Source organism: Aedes aegypti, chromosome 2, assembly GCF_002204515.2.
Source record: "Aedes aegypti strain LVP_AGWG chromosome 2, AaegL5.0 Primary Assembly, whole genome shotgun sequence".
Classification (NCBI taxonomy): domain Eukaryota; kingdom Metazoa; phylum Arthropoda; class Insecta; order Diptera; family Culicidae; genus Aedes; species Aedes aegypti.
This window is the reverse complement of record NC_035108.1, coordinates 56,256,178-56,277,493: the sequence shown is the minus strand read 5'-3', so window position 1 is coordinate 56,277,493 and position 21,316 is coordinate 56,256,178.

Genomic DNA, 21,316 nt, shown 5'->3' with positions numbered 1-21,316 from the left:
ATGATTGTTACTGAGAGCGATAAGTGAGAGATTCTCTCAATTTTCTCAGGATTCTATCCCTGCTCAAATCTACTCTATTGATTCTCTTAATTGAGATTAGAATACGTATGTGATTGTTAAAGCCTTGCTATTTTCTTCCGATCGGGGTAGCAAACCGGGGAGCGGTGACGAAATGGCCGCTACTTACCAATGCGGGCGCGTACGGCTGTGTGCATTACATGCATGATTGGTCGCTCAATGCTAAATCGCGCCGCGATGCACCCAAACTGATTCGATCGCGATCAAGACTCAGCGCGCTCAGGAAAGTGTGAAGTAATTTGTGCTATTGACACTTTGCGCAAGGGGGGAAAGGGGTCTAAAGCGGCTCACGCGGACGTCACAACACACACTTGACGACGCGTGCTTCTGTGCGATGATTGCCTGATGATAATGATATGTATACCCCGCGTGCTCGCGCCGGCCTCTACGGGACAGCTGTTGTTATTGTCCGCGCATTTCGCAGAACTGGAGGAAGGTGGAAGTGTGTCTCCTCGGATAGCATTGACACAGAAAGTTGATTTCATAGTAAATAAATCAACCGAGCGTTTGCTGAGGCGTTTAGAGCTGCACCCGGGTCGGAAGAAGGAGATGCACAGTGGGGAGGCTTCATACCAAAGGTGGACAAAAATTCTCCATGGAAATGAACAAAAACATCAATTGGTTCCTGAAGCCCTCTCTGATTTTCAGTAAATAAAAAACCGAATTTAGTACTACACCATTTAATCTACAAGAGTTTGTATCCTCTCACAGATACGCGTATTTTGACCTCAACTGTAAGGCCGTCTTCAGTGTCGTGTACTAGACTCGACTGTCATTTTCAGTACCAAACGCCTAAGTTTAGGCCAAGAACACATATAAACCCAATTCTTCAACGTTTTTCTTTGGTTTAAGTCCAAAAAAACACAATTGTTTCCGGTTTTTGAGATTTTGTTTACCGTGTCCCTTTCGAAATTTCAGATAAGAATAATCCCTGTGATAAAAAGTTGAACCCATGTGGCGTGTCTGTCGACTAAGTGAACCTCAAACATGATCAAGAGTGTCAAGGTTAAAATCTGGACCCAATTTTGATTTAGTTTAAACATGGTATAGCCGTTATTTGAGCGGGAAAATTTGTCAAAGTAGTAGCAAGAACACATTTTATCGTGTCATCCAATAAGAAAGATTTTATCAAAAGTTTTAAGACCCTGTTCTCAAAAAATAGTTTAGCAACCTTAGCTACGAGTAGTAAACGATCTTACATAATCGATTCATCGTATTTTACAATCGAAATTCTATGCGTTACACTCTGAAGCTGGTCGGTTTTTCCTTTTAGTACGTTTATTTTCCAGATTAACAAAACGACCTAAGTCAGATTTTCATCTTTCGAAATCTAACCACTTCTTTCACCGCTCTATTATATGGAGATACAAAGTGACTTAAGCACGAATCAAAACTTAACACTACTTTAGTCGATTTTATAGTGGTGATGATGATGATGATGATTATGATGATTACCTATGGCTGCAGAATCATATCGGGATGAAATGATCTACCTGATGGTTTGTTGTAGCAGGGCTAGTTAATATCTTTGAAGACCTTTGGAAGACAACACTAAGGCTGTTTTCTCATGACAAAAGGCTGGCGACCCCACGCACTTTCATACAGTCAACAGTTCAATTAACTCCCTTATGCTACTCCTCCCCAATACCCAATATATAGTAATATATCATATATAGTGTTATTAAAGTATCCTGTAGTTCAAAATTGTAAAAACTGCTTCAACCAGCTCTACCAAATTCCCACGGTAGACTAACAAGAACCCATTTTCCAGTTAACAAGTTTAATTATGATCACCAGGGTAGTGAAGTAGTCATAAGTATAACTCTCGCATAATTTTTGAAATGCTCAGAAGCGAAATTGACCTCAGATTGTGCAGCTTGCCGATCTGAGTTGATCGGAACAAACCCGATCACCAATAGCCCATAATAAAACACAGGCCATGTAAGGCACAATTGAAACGAACTCACCGGATCCAACATTCAGCTGAAACGTTCCGTCGTCGCAGAATCGTTCAAGAGGAAACACGAGCGCGCTGACAGTCTAACGTGTAGCAGTAATCCTTAGTGGGGGTATTGCTGCACAATATCACGGTTGGCACATCACATCCCGAAATGAACTTACTTAAACCAACACGAACTAACTTGAAGATTTTAAAATGAGTACACAAACTTTTCTTCGCGTGTATAAAACAAAATAAAACTTCAAATAGGACTTTAGTCGATTTTATAGTGGTACAAAAAAAAGTCGTAAGTAATTGAATAAAGTAGTGTATCATTTTGTCATATTTTTTTGTGGGAAATAATAACAACTCCCTTGTTTTTGAACGCAAGTTGATTGCAAGCAAAATTCAAGCGATGTACACGGTGAAAAAATGCTTAAAAGGGGATTCATTTTAAAACAGTTTAAGAAGGCAAGTTGTGATTCTTCTTACTTGATTATCTCAACACCGTATGAAAGTTTCTTACGTCGATCTGAAAAAGTAGTCGAGAATTTTAAATTTTTCGGTTTAGACTCCAGTGCAAAAGTTTGGGGCCTGCCTCTTAAATAAATGCACAAATATGTTGTTCATTGCTTTATAATAAGGCTAGGCGTACCAGCTATGGCCATAATGGTTCCCTATTTCATCATACATAATAATATTATTAGTTTTGATTTTTTTTTTTTTACTATTTTGTGAGTTTTAGTGGTAATTTATCAATTAAACCTTGATGTTACAACACTCAAAAATTTTGACTAAATACACTAAAATCTTTATGGTTCGTAACAATGGCAGTAAGTTAATCGTACCGTAATTTCGGGTGAAATTGATCACTTTTCAAGGTTTTTCTTGTCTGATTTCTATAATGTTGACAATGCCAAACAACTGAATGCAGGAAAACAAGTATGAAGGTGAGCCTCATTGACTCAAGTACCGAAATTTTCTAACAAATGTAATTTTAGTGCTAAAATATATGTCTAAAATAAAAAATCGGGAGATCTCATTTCGGGGTGAAATTGATCACTTATCAATGCCATTATTGCTAGTTTTCAAAACAACTTTGCATAATAAATTTGAGCTCCCTGAATCCGAATATGCTTGCCAAATTCTTAACAATACAATATTTATAGAAATAATGAATGTTTAAATTTCAAGAATAACGCAGAAAACGCCTAAAAGTATGCAATTTCCTAAGGAATTTTTTGATATATTACAGAAATTCAATTATTTCAACCAAATCGACTTATTGGTACGAGTTTTGGTTATGAAATCTAGTTTGGGGATATATCTTTAGTATCCTCACAAACTTTCAGGATTATACCATGTCCAAATCCTAGAAGTTTATTGATGTTTGTCAACACAGCACCGTACAAGATTTTGAAATTTTACATTATTTTCATATAAATAAACATTTTTGAACACAAAAAACTTCACAACACACAATTTGGACATACTTACGACAAACAACGTTCATTCACTGCAGGTTACATTGATATTTGTGCTCCATTAGGAAGAAATAAAATCGAGTGACACAGTGATCAATTTCACCCTACTGATCAACGGTACTTCGTAGATATTTTGACCACAATCAAATTTTGTCATATTTCGAAAATAACGCTGGAAAAACATCGAATAATTTTCTCAGCATTAAATCGACTACAATTTGAATATAATCTAGCATTACATCTGTAATCTTATATTATTTGTGGAGCACCAGCAAAATTTTGGTGACTATTCTGAAAATCATTCAAAATCAATAAAACAGTCATTGTGCCAAAGTTTGGTTCACCCCTCAGCATGGTATATGTATTGTGAAAAAGTTTGAGGTACCTGAGTCGAAAGCATATTATTTTTTGTAAATATATCTACCATTCGGTTGATAAAACCGTACATTCGGTTGATAAGAATTTGATTTTTAATTTTTGTCTCTACCCCTTGAAAATTTTCCGTCCAATTTTGGCATTTAAGCGTGCACTAGATTGTATTTTGGCCAGATGAAAGTTCCCACCAAATTGGGACTCCAAGAGATGTTGAGATTCTCAGATTTGTCGTTCAAAATTGACTGCAAAACCAAATTTTTATCAGTTTTTTACACCGAAACTAACTCATAAAAAATATTAGAAAATGTTGAAAAAAAAAAATATTCTGGCGACATGGCATTGACAAACTTTGTCGTGCTCGTTCAGACTAAAGATCTAAAACACAAAGAGACGAAATCTGATCATATTGAAAATAAATCAACTAGCAACTATGCCGAATCTATTACACAGCACTACCAATGTTGAAATTCAAGCTCAAAGTGGTTCACAGGTTTCATGTGTTGAGTTTACACAGGTTTGGGTAACGAATGAAAATTGAATGAATGTGTGGAAAACCAATGTAATGAATACCAAAACATGAAAATTGCAACAGACACTCGTGTATTCAGAAAATATGCTACTTCAGAAGAAGCACCATTTTCGTGGGCGGTAACATTTTTGTGTGAGCCGTTTTCAGCGTGTGTGAAAAAGTGTTTGACAAGTCTTCTGCTCGATTGGAATGACATTGACAGTAAATTGGAATTCTATTTGGAACATTTCGTTTCTTCGTCTATAGTTTCTTTAGTTCAGCCAACCTATGTTCATCCTCGCACCATTGCCTTCTTTGACATTCGTATACAAACTGTGCACGATAAAAAGAAACCAGTCAAACTAATGAGCGAAATTTTATTTTGCGATTTTTATCGATTTCTCGCGATTTTGAGGTGCAAATTGAAGTATATACTCTTGTGCGAAATATATAACGTTAAGCTACCACGTGGAAACATAGTTCGACAACTTTTAGAAACCCAATCAACACTTCAGAAGTAGTGCTGTAGTATTTTATATAACGAAGGTGAAAAAACCTCACTTTTCTTCACACCTGTTTTTACATAAAATTGAAATAAAATACAAAAATTTATTCGAAAACTGAAAGTCAAATACGAATTTCTATTTTTCTAATGGTATAAAAGTAAACTAAAATTAATGCAAAGTTCTGAAATATGATGCAGTTTTATGATTGGAATGATCTTAAACCGAACCTGTTTACGGCCAACGGCCAGAGCATTCTCAAAAGTTTAGTACAGTACGTAAATTTCCATTTACGTAATCAATCATGGATTCGTAAGGAGAACTTTACGTAGAGTGAAGTGGGGCAAGAGTCTCTTTTTAATAATCCTAGTTCGACTCAAAACAAATAATATAAATGTTATGGTGCTTCGAACGCTAATGAAGTAAAAGACTTCAAATGTTTTAGAAATCGATTGAGATTTGGAAAAGTTACAGCTACACAGTTGTTTTTAGACTTTAAAATTGTAATTTTCGGCCAAACTTTCATTGTAGCCAATATGTGGAAGTGTCACTGATTTACTACTTTTGAACTGTTATAGCTTTTTCGGAAATATTGATTATACCACTAAGGTGGAACTTTTTCCGCACCTTACTCTAAATAGAATTATCACGTTTATGAAGTTTGTGATATGAAAAGATCATTTCCGCCCTCGAAATTAAGTTTGTATGAAATGTCAAAAAAACATATCAAATAAACTAAATGAGACTTGTGTGGCAAAGTTTGTGTAAAGCAATGTCAACTATATGCTCATTTGCCTTGGTGTTCTAGGTCAGCCAAGAAATCTATGCGAAACAGACAGATCTTCTAGCGTAACCCGGATGAAAAAAATACAAAACAAATACAATATAACGTATTGTAACACTACCGAAACATTGGAAATACAATACAGTATATTGTAAAAAAAACAATACAATACTGTACAATATAATATTTTGAACAAATATCTGTATGTTATGTGGTTTTTACAATAGAATGTATGGGTTACAAGTATTGTCACAATACAAATATTGATATTTTCTCATACATGGGAGCAGGTCGTTAAGCCGGATGCCGTTAGGCCGAACCCCTTAGGACGAACGAACGACATAGGCCGAAATACTATTTGACAATTTAAGGAGAAAAATACTGTTTAAAAAACAAACATTTATCAGTGGGTTTTCCTTCTTTAGGACAAAGACTGTTCTTTCTAGATATATTTCACAGCGAAATTGTGGGCTTCAAGGTAATACAGATAATCTTGAGCAAACTTCTAACAGAATTGACGATTAAGGCCAAAAGGTTCGTTAGGCTGAAAAGACATTTAAATATTTCAGGTAAAATACAAACCGTTGTCTCAAATGAGGCTGTTCTTCTTAGATATATTTTACAGTGGATATTGTGGAGTTCAAGGTAATACAAATAATCACGAACAAACTCTTGACAACCTGTTCGGTCTTACGCCCAATCAAAACTATCAACCATTTTCCCCTTTTGGAATGACGGCATTTGGCTTAACGGGATATAACCCATAGCTTTAAAAAAAAAAACAATAAGAAATATTGTTTTTTATTGGAAACAAAATTTAGCAGATTACTTTCAAACATATTGTCAAGTGGTAGTCGAAATACACTTATCTGTCAAAAATAAGCATTTAGGGGCGGAATTAAAAGGTACTCCATCTACTTTTAAACTTCTCCATTGAGATTGTGCTCAGTTAAGTGTGTACAATACACAAACAATTCAACAAAATGTATTTTGGTTGGTGGTAAAAAAAATAAAATTGGTATTTTCTATAGATTATCTCCCATCTCACTGGATATTTGTGCTTACAGTAGCAAACAAGTTTCAACTTTTTTAAAAGTAAAGATCTTTGCCATTGTTACATTCGTCCTTCGAAAAATAACAGCTAGAATCACTTTTTTTTACTTTTAAAATATTCTTCACCCAATATTGTTTGCTTCTGAGCTAATTTCGTTTATTTCTGTCAGTCAAGCTCTACAGAAATAAGCTACAGTTGTTTTACACGAAAATGAAAATTTTACCAAATTTGAGGTATAGAAACAATACAAAACATTTCAGTGTAAAGTGTTTTGTTACATAACATTAAATTGTTTTAATAACCAATACGTTACATTGTAGGTATATTAATAATTTATTCCATTCACTGAATGGTACTTTAGCCGGGAACCATTGGTCACCTGAGGGTTTATGAAAAACTTTTGTTTTGCCCGGCGCATATGTAAAGATCTCGTGTAAAATTTTAAGCTCAACGGCCGTTTAAAATTATTGAAAAAATATTACCCATACACACTAATATACTTAAATTCTCGCAAGTTTTGAATTCAACAACTATCGAAGGTTATCCAATGACTTATTTGAGTACAGGTTTTCAGATCTACGAACTTAACTCGTGATCTTTCGGAAGATTATGAGGGTTACCCATAAGGGCTTATTTAATTATATCCTATCGAGAATCAAGTACAACATCCGTTTAAAGTTACCCAAAAACTTTTTGGAGTACAGGTCATCATACTAAAAATCGCCCGTCAGATTTTCAATCCTTTCAAAAAGAGCAAGCATAATACCCATACAGGCTCATATAGTTGAGTTCTTCTAAGTTTTGACTTCCACGACTGTTTACAGTTATGCAATAATTACTTCGAGTATAGGCCTTCAGATCTACAAGCGTAACCAACAATCTTTTGAAATATTATAAACAAGGTTGAGACCCATAAGGGCTTATTCAATTGTATTCTAGCTAGATTTAAGTTCAATGACGGTTTGATGTTATCGAAAAACTACTTGATGTACAGGCCATCAGATCTACGAGCGTAACGTGTGACCTTTCATAATCTTGCGAACGAGCCCAATACTCATACAGGCTTTTATAGGTAACTAAGTTCTTCCAAGTTTTGAGTTCTAAGGTTGTTTAAGGTTATTCAATAATTCCTTAGAGTATAGTTCTTTAGATCTACTAGCAAAAACCAGTGATCTTTTGGAAGGTTATGGATAAGGTTGAAACTCATAAGGGCTAATTCAAAAATGTTCTATCAAGATTTGAGTTCAATGACTGGATAAGGTAATACAAGAAATCCTTGGAGTACAATTCATCAGAACTACAAGCATAAAAAGTGACCAGCCAGAAACTTGCGTACAAGCAAAATACCAATAAGGCTCATATTTTTAAGATCTGCCAACGTTTAAGTTGTACGACTATTTGAAGTTATATGTTTGAGTAAGCTTGCTTGAAGGTGAACCTTATTGAATCAGCTCTCGTTAATTAATGTTGTGGTCTGAAGTCGTGCTCTTAAAAGACTTCTTTGATAACCTTGGACAGTCGTTGGACTCGTACAATAGAAACAACATATTTATTGGGGTAATAATTCTTACTCATTTTTATGCCTGTTATGTAGATATGAGGCCTTTACTTGAAGGAATTTAAAGATAACTTGAAAGCGTAGTCGGAAGCAAAATTTGATTTAACATAATTTTGTGATCCCAAATTATTTAAATAATCTTAATTCATAATAAAGGTAATTGAGGAAACTTTGCGAACTTAAATTTTTGGGATTTTTTTTCAGCCATGCGCCACTGTGCACTGACGGGGGGTTAGTCCGCCTGAGAAAGGGGGTGCCCGCTATAAACGCGATGAGACCTCAACGCCCCACGGATGTCGATGTCGATGATGGTGATGATGATTGACAAAGCAAACAAAAACATACGCAATAATCGGTCAACTGTATGGAGAGCCCGCCGTGGATCGGACGTGCGATAAAATAAGCCTCAGGGCTGTGCCAACCACAGTTGCAGTGGCTATTAGGAAGAAAAAGATTAAGCAATAGCCAAGTGAATGGCGGCTCAACTTGGAACGCATGTAGCGTAGGGTGGGGCAAAAGATCGACAGTGGTTTATGATCTTTTTTCTACAATTTTGCTGAACAAATTTGTTTCAGAATTTTTATCCATTCCTAATTATAAATTTTTTGTTTTAAAGTTGATTTTCATAATCTCAATTGTTTTGTACACACTCCGAGAAAATCATGTGATTTTACGTCTTTTGGATGCACATAAAAGAAGCGAGCCAAATGACGTGAATTTGTGTCACATTTTAAATACGATGGTGTCTGATTCGGGAAATGTCAATCATAATAACATCGTTTTCATGTTCCTCATCATGTAAAATTACATTTTCGTTCAATACATCTTTTAGAACACATTTTCACGTAATTTCATCACTTACATCATGTGTCATTCAGTCATAATGTGAATTACGTTCGCAGTGATTTTCATTATTTTTAAGAGTGTATGATTGGACGTGAAAGTCTCTTTCCTGATTAGTATTCGAACCACCATGACATCTAGAAAAATTGTTTTGAGTTGAGTGAGAAATATTCAAAAAACGTCCACTTTTGCCCCACTTTACTCTACGTGTGTGGAAGTGTTTGCAAAGCGGCTGTCGTACCGTCAAGGATTCTTTCCCGCGCTCACGCAGAGCAGCTCTCGACGCACACTGGAAGTTGTTTGATTTTATTGTTTTTTCTTCGCCAGATGCATTCATTCGTTCGTCCGTTCGTCTGATCGTTCGGTGGGCGATTTGTTTATGTTTTGGTAGGAAATTATGTGCGATTGACGGATGGGGTGTTAGTGGAGGCTCAGGCGAGGCGAGGTGGGGATGAATGTTAAGGACATGCGGGTGACTGGAGGCCATTTTGCCGGGGAGTTTGTGTGATGCGGAAACGCCATGACCTGGATTCGCGCGAGTTTGCGGAACTGGTTGTAGATGATGTGCGAAATGTGCGAAGGTTGTGACGGTTATCGCATGATTCGCACTGATTCGTGATTTCACGGCGAGGAAAGGCTTACAGTGATTGCGGAATTTCTTTGAATTGAAGGTCATCGGCGATGAGTTACTCAAAATATTTAAGTGGATACTTTTGAATACTAATCATCATTCAAGGCCATTTAAGAATTATAATTTAAGGCCATCCGAAATGATCGTGATTTATCATCTCAAGATTTATATACAGTCGACTCTCCACATCTCGATGTTCTACATCTCGATATCTCTCCCTATGTCGATGAATTCATAAGTCCCTTCCCAGACAACCAGAAATCGCATGAAAGTTCACGTTACAACTCGTTTATTCATACTAATTACATCAAACCCGCAAAACATCGTGGATAAACTCGTCAGTTTGATGAGTTTCCTCGCATAAAACACTTCTTTTCTGAGTTCATTTATACATTTTGTTTCGTCTCGTACACTCGTACAAAGTAAGTCGCATCAATCCGTAGCAGCTGTCAAATCAACATTTGTTATCATAAGTTAAGTCGCATAAGATCACAGGTTGGTTCGGTAGAATATTTATACACTCGCATTGTATGTTATTATTCATCACATAATACATGCACGCATATCGCCTCCACTTTTGTACGTAGAAGGCCTTTTCGCGACATCTTATAAGTGAAATTTTGCACATATAAAGCCTCCAGGTGATTTCGTTATACGCACATTTTGGTTGTCTGGGTTCAGTCTGCATACATTTTCACTCTTCATATCTTGATATCCTCCATATCTCGATATCTCCATATCTCGATCTGTTTCTGTTGCTTTTTCATTCTCAATTTTCTCTCCGTATGTCGATGTGAGCAATATCGAAGGTTACTAGACCAAAGTTTTGGGATTCAAAACAAATTAGGAGCGCAAAATGACGTTTGTTTGTGTATTACTTTCTTGGCAACGGAGTGTTTCTCAATCTAGTATTCATCAAAAATTTGTCCTTTGTCTCGATCTCTCCCTATCTCGATGGTCCCTTCGATATCGAGATGTGGAGAGGCGACTGTACAGACATTGCAGAATTCGTTCTCAATTGATTTCGAAGCATGATCGAAGCAAGCGAAGAAAACCATCGCATCTGTATCGGTCCATGATCGGCAATGTTTCGCAAGTTGTAACAAACTTGATAAATAGCAGCAGTTAAGGAGAGCCCCAAAAAGAGAGCGGTGATAAAACCCAGAGCAGGGGCGTAGGTGTTTTACTTCACTGGCATTATAAACAATGCACGAACATCCTACAGCAATAGTGCTCCCAGGTTTGGAGTACATTTAGATGGGTTTTATCATGCACTTTTATTACCCCGATGTAATCAGAGCTGTGGCAGTAGACGATAAACAGACTCCCATGATGTGTTGTGGATCGTGATTGTTGCAGAGCACTTATCTCCCCCCGACATCAATTTTACTTCTTCAACGATCGAGTTATTTAAGATATCCGATAATCCTTAGAAATTATAATAATTTGCGTAGTATTGGGACAGATAATCGGCTTTTGAATGGTAATTTCACGGTATCAATAGTTAACCGCAAGTCACAAGTACTAATAAACATCCACTATTCAAAATCTCATAATCTCATTACGTATGAACTATTTTTGGAGCAACCTTTCCAAAGCCTTGGCTATAAACTACCGAAATTCCATCTATCTGATACTTATCCAAACTGCACCCATAAACATGACTCACCGCCGCATTCCATTGGCATCCAAAATCAGTGTGTACGCACCTTCATAGTTACTTCAAAGCAACGGAATTCAGCGAGTCGGATTTCCTTGAATTCAGAAAATTGGAAAGCTTAACTATTAAGACGAATCAATTACTCGCATAAACATCCATGAATGTCAAAAGAGGTCACAACCAGCCGTCCACTTGACACGAACCTTTGAAAGCGACCGAGAAACTCCAGTCACCGCAAACTGACTGGTGGCGCGGGTCCGTTTAAGGGTCGCAAATCGCGCCGCCATCCATTCAAAACCCGACAGAGGAGACCCCAAACGTGATAAGATCCGTGGCGGCTTCGTTGAATCACAGACAAACAGACGTCACATATAGTAATAATGTCACGCGAACATAACCGCTTAATACTTTAAATACTATGTTTGGCCTACCGAGATCTAGGTGGCGGTAGTGCGCAAATGTTAAACTTGAATAAAGAACGACACAAACGCTACGGGTGAGCCATTATCCAACTACCAAACATTAGTATTGACCGCCATTTTGCTGTACAAAGAAAATAATTCAAACTATCTGTCTGTTGGTCTGTGCTTGAATCGTGGAGCTTACATCTGAATCTCAATAGAGGTCCCTAAGCAAACTGCCACGAACACCAACGCACAATCAATCTTACACAAGTCGATTTCCTCAGAATGAAAACGTATCGATATTTGTTTGACGTCATTGAGCTTACGGTCAACGGCAGGCCAACAAGGAAGTGGTTGTTTTGCAGCAATTCTGTTTATATTTGGATTCTCACAGCAAACAAAAGCAATGTTGTGACAGTTCTCACAGCAAACAAAGACAATTTTGTCAACATTGCACAACTACGCAGGCAACTGGATTGGTCTATATGCATGCACAGAATGCGCTGTCGTCTGTTGCTGCTGATGGTATTATGTAACCGAGTGAATCAAAGTGCTCTGCGAGAGGTGGCGGTTGCCTTGCAGGACAGGTACCTGCCTCCCTGGAGCCAATGCACCAGTCGGTGTACGGTGCCCGAGTGGGAAAAATTAACAAATTTTGTTAATTTTCTAATAGCTAAATACATGCATATAGCAGTTATCACTGAAACTTATTTGAAACCTGGATTCAACCTCAAAAGAGGATCCCAACTTTTTTGTTTATCGAAATGATCGCCTAGACAGAGCATGTGGTGAAGTTGCTATCATCATTCATATAAAACATTTCGTATTAAACATCAACTTTTTTTCGCCATTTGAAACCAAAGTTTTTGAAACTTCGGATGTTGCTGTTGATACACAGCTTGGTAAATATACTTTCATATCTGTATATTTGCCTTTTCAATGCTCTGGGCAGCAAGTTAGTTTACTTCAAACCTACTTGCGGTAATTGACTCGTTATAAGTCATTTTTTGTCAATGGTGACGTTAATGCCAACAATTTTAAAACAAAAAATGTTGTGTTCAATATTTTGGTAGTTTTTTCTGTCAGTTTTGCAAACAAACAGAAGACGTTTGGGAAAAATCGTGAATCAAAAGACAAAATTTCGACTAAAAACGGTTGAATGTTACACATTTAATTACACATGTGGTTATAACCATTTTTTCTTTAGATAAAAAATAAACAATAAATTTTGTTTTAAAAACGTTTTTATTCGCACAGAAAGAAAAATCCATGTAAATTTCAGCGTAAAATCATGCACATAAAGGGAATGCCAGATTTGTCGCAAATTTACATGACACATCATGTAGAATGACATCACAATCATGTAAATTTATGCGAATTGTCGCGTAATCGGTTAGAATCCATGATAGATTACACGATATATAGCGGAAACTTACATGATGTTATTGTAATTTTACACAATGTGACGTGTAAATTTGTGGCAAATCTGGCACTCCCTTCATGTGCATGATTTTATGCTGAACTTTACATGGATTTTTCTTTCTGTGCGTTTTTTTCATCCAAATATTGGAAACTATAAAAGGCACATTCAGGAGAATGTGCTAATCATATGAGAATAGAAAATAGAACAATATTGTGGATTGTATTGTTTTCTTAGATATTAACAAGATATGTTCTGATATAAAAATTCTATACAAAATTTTGATAATATATTAAAGCCCGTGATGATTTCAAAGGTTCAATATAAAATTCTTTATCATACCACTTAAGCAGTGCTGTATTTCCAGAATTGACCCAACAAATTTTGTTTCCGACTAAAGCTCATCAACAAATTTTATCCTCATTTCGCAACCTCTTTCCACTCGGCAATTCCAGCGGTAGTCCGAAAAAAGTCACACGATCACGGTGTGAGTGTAGGTAAAGAAGGAGAGCTTGCAAGCGCGCACGAGCGGAAAGTAAATAAACAATAAATTTCAGTCAAGGTCCCGAAATCCAAATGTGGATCGCGTACGAATTGAAATTGATCGAACACCGTAGAAGAAAAAAAAAACTACAACAAAACCCGTTCCGTTCGCTTTTTGGACCCTGCCTGGGTCGACCGTCGACGTTTGACAATTTGACGTGCGCGCTGCGCCGTTCAATGAAAGGGAAATGCACTAGCAGGCAGTAAGGGGGTGGTATTGGTTGCAATTTTAAGTGGCTGGGAAAAAATGGAGGTGCCCTCCATCTAATGGAGTGTGCTGAATTGTGAACCTCCCAATCGATCTACAGGTGATTTGTGGAAGGTCGTCGAGGTTATGAGTGAGCGGTAGATAATCTCACTTTGATTTTGACCAACAATAATTGATTACCAGTATAGCGAATTATTGATCTCTTTTTTTTTGCTAAATGAATTGTAGAGAATTTTTCAAGCCATTCTTACAAATATATCTTGTTAATTGTAGAACTGTTGAGCAAATTGAACTAATTCCAAATATTTTCTTTCTTTGCAGGTAACGTCACCGCCTTGTTGAAGGTTTGTTATATTAATGCCATATATGAATGTGTACGTTTCCACGATTGAAGTCTTTCCTTGGCGAGACAAGGGACTTTTGTCCAACGGAAATATTGAAAAGAGTCCTAAAGAGAAGTAGTTTTGAAAACTATTGAACATCCAAGAAATTTTAAATTTGGTCTAGTCTTTTGATTCTATTGCGAGCTCTTGAAGGTTCGTTACTATTTAACTATTTCTGTTAAAATCTCTTTTTTCTTCCACTTTTGTTGATTCGTTCATTCCTATACCTCTCGTTTTGGTTTGTCTCAAACTTAATCATTATTTTTCTTGATCTATTTTCTGACTTTTTGGTTGTATTTTTCTGCATAAATTTCATACAAGATTTTACCACATCGTGACAGTCTATTTCCTGTTTAAAATTCATACTTTTATCATTTTTCCTTGATTTTTTCAATATATTCGAGTACTTCTTTATCTTCTCATTATGTCTTCTTACTCTATCCTATCTTTGTCTTCTGCTGCACCTTATATTTCATACCTATTTTTGTTATTTTTTATGCTTTTTCTTTTACAACGTCATTTTTGTTTTGTATATGCTTTGTTTCTTTTAATCTTTTCTTCATTTTTTTTTTTGCAGTTTTATCTTGTTCTAGTTGCTTATTGATTGTTCATACACATTTTAAAACATCATAAATCTTTCTCTGTGGAAAATAGTGAAAATTGTATATATTCAATTCTCGATCTTTGATGCTATCGAAATCAATGAGAAAAGTCAATGAATTAAAACAAAAAAAAAAGAATTCTGCATATTTTTTTTTCTAAATTGCAAGAATTTTAAAGTTTTTAACTATTTTTTATTTTTCGTAAAATTTACCTGGCTTTAGAAAGATTCCTTACCTAAGGCAAATAATACTTCTAGAAGCTTGATATAGTTTTACTTTACTCATAATAAGAATATTATTACTCTGTCACATAAAATTAGACGTATTCAAAAAGGTCTTCGTTTGGTTGTAATTATGTACTGATCTATGACGAATTTTATGGGATGAAGTAAAAAAAAACTAGTAAGCTGAAATAGATTCAGATTGGTTGAAATAGATCCATTGGCCATTGGACAAATAATTATTCTCCGCAATGGTAGTTTTAATACTTTTCTATATATTCATGCTCTTAATTTTAGCTTGTTTTTATATTTGAACCAGTCCAAAATTATTGCTCTTTCTTAACCTTCCAGTCGTCGCACGGATGGCCACCATCAGAACCACCACGTTGTTTTGTTGTGAACGTAAAGCGTGTTTTTTCCATCAGTGTTGTACAAAATACAACAGCGCAACGATTGAAGTGTTAACAAAATTTTCAGCTGTTTTCACATTTTTTTCCTGTTTTTTACAGGTTTTCTCCTCATTCTTATGTTTCTACATGCTATATTTTTCCACATCACATTAACTTGTTTTTACTTTATCTTGTTTTGATGATCATAAAAAAGGTGTTTTCAAATATTTTCAAGCCCCTACCCTCTTCAAAATATCTGCAAAAAGTACTTCTCTATTTTGCTACTGTTTTCTTTTCCCAAAAATGGAATATGATTTTTTTTTAACTAATAAGCTTACTGCATTTTGTATGAATTTCTTCACTTCTTCAATTTCTTCACCTGATTAATATTCTCTACCAGCGGTATATTCTGTTCTGTATTTTTTTATTGTTTTTTTCATCTTTATTACCACTTTAATGATTGTTTTTCTCTCAAATTTATAAAAAGTGAATATTTGAATATACAGAAATCTTAATTGTACGTTCAATTATTACACCTTTTTGTTAATGCTTAAAATTTCAATTCACTTAAAGTTCACAATGAGCAATTCTCGCTGAAACCAGGCCGCCATCGGCACCCATCGTTAGAATTCCAATTTTATGTCACTGATCGCTAGTTTTCGATAAAACTTAAGGGTGGTCCTTTCTGTTTTCTCAAATTGGTGGACCCTTCGTACGCCAGCTAGCTGAACAGTTTGCGAAATTCAGGTGAAAATTAATTCTACTACCTAAAATCAAGATGGCGTCAAAATCCAAGATGGCCGCCAGATTTTTTTCACTAAAAATAATATTCTTATTCTTTACTCGACTCGAATAAAACACCAAAGGTTGAAAACTTGTTTCTTTGTTGTACAAAAAATGATGTTTGTATTGATTGCAAATCGTATAACATGATTTAGAAAATCGTTCATTTGATAGGGTAAATACCATTGCTCACCTAGTTTCCCCAGCTTTCTAATGGTGATTTCAGAATTCAAAACTAGCGGTGTGCTAATGGTGAAAAATCGATTTTTCTAACAAAATTCAAAATGGAGGCCAAATTCAAAATGGCCGCCAAAATTTTTTCAAGTTTAAATGAAAGCTATATCCTTTCTCTATACGATGCCACTAAGTTTGCTATGTGTTCCAAGCGAAATATGAGACATATCCCGTGAAGAAATACCCAAGATTTATCAAAAAATGGGCTTTTTCGCAAATTGTTTAGCTAGCTGGCGTACGAAAGGTCCACCAATTTGAGAAAACAGAAAGGACCACCCTTAAGTTTTATCGAAAACTAGCGATCAGTGACATAAAATTGGAATTCTAACGATGGGTGCCGATGGCGGCCTGGTTTCAGCGAGAATTGCTCAATATTATTCTGTACGCATCGTTCTTTACCGTATTTCTGTAACGGCTTGCAAAAATTTCTGTGGAAACTGCGGTGCAGATTGTTTATAGGTTTGGATGATTCTAGAAATTTCCTTACATTATATTTAGAGGTTCAAAGATACAAGAGTCCGTTTGTAGAACTCCTAAGCTTCTTGGAACGATTTAGTGACTCATTTAGAAGGATCTTCTTAATACCTGTAGAAATCCTGACGATCCTCTGGACGACCTGCAAGTAATTTCGAAAAGGGCTTTTCTAGACTAATTAAGAGGTTTTTTGTATGCACCTTAAACTAATCTGTACAGTATTAGTTCTCAACGATGTAGAGTCTCTTTTCTGTACTTTCTTCCAATAGTTTCTTTTGCGTTTCAATTTCTTACTTTCTTTCTGTTCATCTCATTCTGTTTATCCATTGTCGCCATTTTAAATTGTACATATTATTCAAGATTTTATTATTATTAAGTTTACTCTTTCAACTTGGCTTCTTTTCTTCTCACATTTTTTTTCTTCCCGCTTTTTCTGAAGTTTTCTCCAATGCACTTACAGCTTTCATCATCATTTTAGTTTTTTGATTTTATTTTTCTTCTTAGAGTCGTGAAGCAGTTTTTTTTGTAGATTTTTCAGTTGTTTGTAGGTTTGCTGTACATTAAGTAGGTTTAAATTTTATGAATTTCAGGATAATCTACACTTCACTGGACATTTGTACCTTCTCCCTGCATCTCTTGTCTCTACAATATTTAACCAATTATTCTTAGCAACTTTGTATACCCATATTCCATTTGCTCTTACGAATGCCTTATTGTTTACGTTTCAATTTTCTCTTTTTCCCGTTAATTATTTGTTTTCTATTATTATATTTCAATCTGTTCTTAGTGCCCTGATTCTTCAAATTGTACAAATACCTTTTATTATTTTTATTAGTTTCTATCAGAACAATAGTGACTAATCATATAAATAATCAAAATTGTCGATATTATTTGAAAAAAAAAAAAAATATTTCGTGATCACATATTCAAAACGTTTTCATCATAATGAATTTAACGCTACCCCTAATGAGCAAACTAGATCAGCTCTAAATTTTAAAATGTATCAACATAAAAGTTGTCGATATAAGATTATATGATAAATTTATGTAACGATGCACTGTGCTTTATTTTGGCGCTTTTTGAATAGCGTCCAAACCGCTGACTATAGCAACAAAGTTTGTTAGGAGAAAATAAATTGAATTGAAAAAAAATAACAAATAAACCCTTTTGCTTTGTACTTGTCACATACACCTTTGATTGTTACTTACATCTTATTTGATGCGTCGGTATGACAGTTCGTTTTGTACATGAGTCACATCAGAAACACTGGTATTTGCATTGAAGTTGCACACGTAGCGCCACGTAGCGGCAAAATTGTTAACCAATCAGTGCTGCCTCACGTTGCTTTTAAGCTTCTGAACAACTTTGCTGAAGACATGAACATTCTAAGTGGTCAGGTTCATGAGCTAGAGCCTGCTAGAATGTGTTCAAATTACATGCACACTAGCGCCACGAAGCGGCAAAATTTCTAACCAACCAGTGCTGCCTCACATTGCTTTTAAGCTTCTGAATAACGTTGCTGAAGACACGAACATTCTAGGTGGTCAGGTTCATTAGCTAGAGCCTACTAGAATATGTTGAAATTACATGCATACTAGCGCCATGTAGCGGCAAAATTGCTAACCAACCAGTGTTGCCTCACATTGCTTTTAAGCTTCTGAATAACGCTGCTGAAGACACCAACATTCTAAGTGGTCAGGTTCATGAGCTAGAGCCTACTAGAATATGTTCAAATTACATGCACACTAGCGCCACGTAGCGGCAAAATGACGCATCAAAAATTTCAGCTCATGAACGCCGTAAGGCTTCTGAACAACTTTGCTGAAGACCGCAGCTTGGTAGAAAGTAAGGTTTCCAAGATATTTCGTCATTAGTGTAATCGTTTACGGGTGATGTTAAACTTTTTGGGGGGTGCAATACTAAATGATGCGATTCCATACTTATGGCGGGTAGTGTACGTCGGTTTCTAAATTCCCATAAAAACATGATTCATCGGTTGCTATGTATGTGAATATTGATTTAAGAATGTTTCCTATCTCAACTCGACCAACAGGTGCAGCGAACGGAGACTTGAGTAACAAAAAAAATTAAAGCATAATTTTTGAAAACGACGTATCTAATACTCAGAAGGGTTCGGGAAAAATGCGGTGCAATATAGCGTAAATCATTTTAAATACTGTTTTAAATGTTTTCCGTATTTTCTATTGCTGTATCTAATTTAAGATGACAATAAGAACTCTAATTCTAACCATCATCATGCAATGCCGATTTGTTTTGAATTAGATAGCAAAATTGATAACATTAACAAATACATTCGTCTATGTCATACCTAGATTGTTACATACAACTTGTACAATGGGTCGGTTCGAAAGTTCGCTTGGCACATGCGTCACATCAGATACACCGGTATTTGTTTTGAAGTTGCACATACGTCGGTTTCTCAATTCCAATAAAAACACGAAAAAAGTAAATTAGCGACAAAATCGACGTATCTAACACTTGGAAGGATTCGAGAAAAATGCGTTGCAATGTATTGTAAAGCATTTTGAATCCTGTTTAAAATGTTTTGCATGATTTATGTTTCTGTATCTACTATAAGTTGAATAAGAAAGAACACTGTTTCTAGTCATCATCAAGCAATGCCGATTTGTTTTGAATTAGATTGCAAAATTGATAAAACTAACCTCTTTTGCTTTGTACTTATCACATACACCATTATGATTCGTCGATTTCATACTTAGATCGTTACATACACCTTGTTTGATGCGTCGGTTTGACAGTTTATTTTTCATTCGTATTGGCTTTGAAGTTGCACATACGTCGGTTTGTGAATTCCCATATATACTAAATAAAGTTGTTTGATTAATTCGTCTGTTGTTATGTTCAACTACAACGATTATTGATTTTCGAATTTGTCCAACTTCAACTCGAATAACAGGAGCACCGGACGAAGCCGTTAGTAACAAAAGTAGATGCAGAACTAACACTTGCGAGAAATATTACCTAAAACCGAACACTGATGCTGATCCACATCAATTTGCCGACCGACCAGTCAGCTGTGGAAACCCGAACCTCTCAATTCTCAACATAATTAGTGATTCATAAAAAATATGGCGTATATGCTGATCGAAATTTTATGTATTGAGTCTGCACATAGCTCGTTTTACTAATAGCGTATGAACGGTGTATGTGCTGGATTGAGAAACGCTGACAGTTGAGTCGCTTTGCAAACGTGAGGTGTATGTAACCAAATTAAAAAACACTGAGTAAAGTGCATATAGGACATAATCAGAATTTATTTTAAATAATCAAACATGGTGTTTTGGATACATTGGACATAATTGAAATTTATTTTCAAAAACCATAAATGGTTTCAGTAATACGTTTGTATGCTCAATATGAAGCTTATATTTTGTCGAGCACACGCAATGCAAATCTCGATTAATCTTGTTTTGCATATACGTCGGATTGAAAAATCATGCGTGAAATAATCAGAATATTCAATAATGATTGAATAATGTAGAATAGTTTGATATCACAATTTGAAATGCTTGTTGGGTTTCAATGACTATTCTCAAATAGTGTTCATAATTTCTGGCGTAAAAATTATTCGTTACATACTCCAAGGAAATTTTTTCGATTTTCCATACAAAATGGTTAACTTCAGTGGGTTAGATTTGAGACGTTTATGGTCCGATTTAATTGGAATTCTCAGTTCTTTAGACATAACTTGAATTTCAACATTTTTGAGAAATGTTTTCTGACCACGAATTGAAAAGCAATAACGGTTTGAACAAAGTAATTTTTGACGATTTTTTATAATTGACACAACTAAACAAATTAAAGAAATAGATTCATTAAATCTTTAGCAAAGTTTTGGATTTTGACAAAATGGAAAAGTTTGCTGAAGATAGTTCCTGTATAGGACTATTTGATTTTCAGTTAAATATTTTAGAATTTTTTTTTCCGAATATTTCACTTTAGTCAATTCGTTATTACTTTTGAACTCGTGATTGGAAAAATTGCTCAAAAATATATGGTAAAATTCCAATTATGTCTTTCCGTGGCAGTTTCATTCAAGTTGGTCCGTTAATAACTCCGATCTATCCTACCGAAGTTGATCATTTTATATGGAGAATCGAAAAAGTAGCAAATATTTTGTACAATACGCGTGTATATCGTGTATATAAGACTTATCAAAACTGTTTCTGTTTACTTCTATTTGTTTAAGAAAGGTT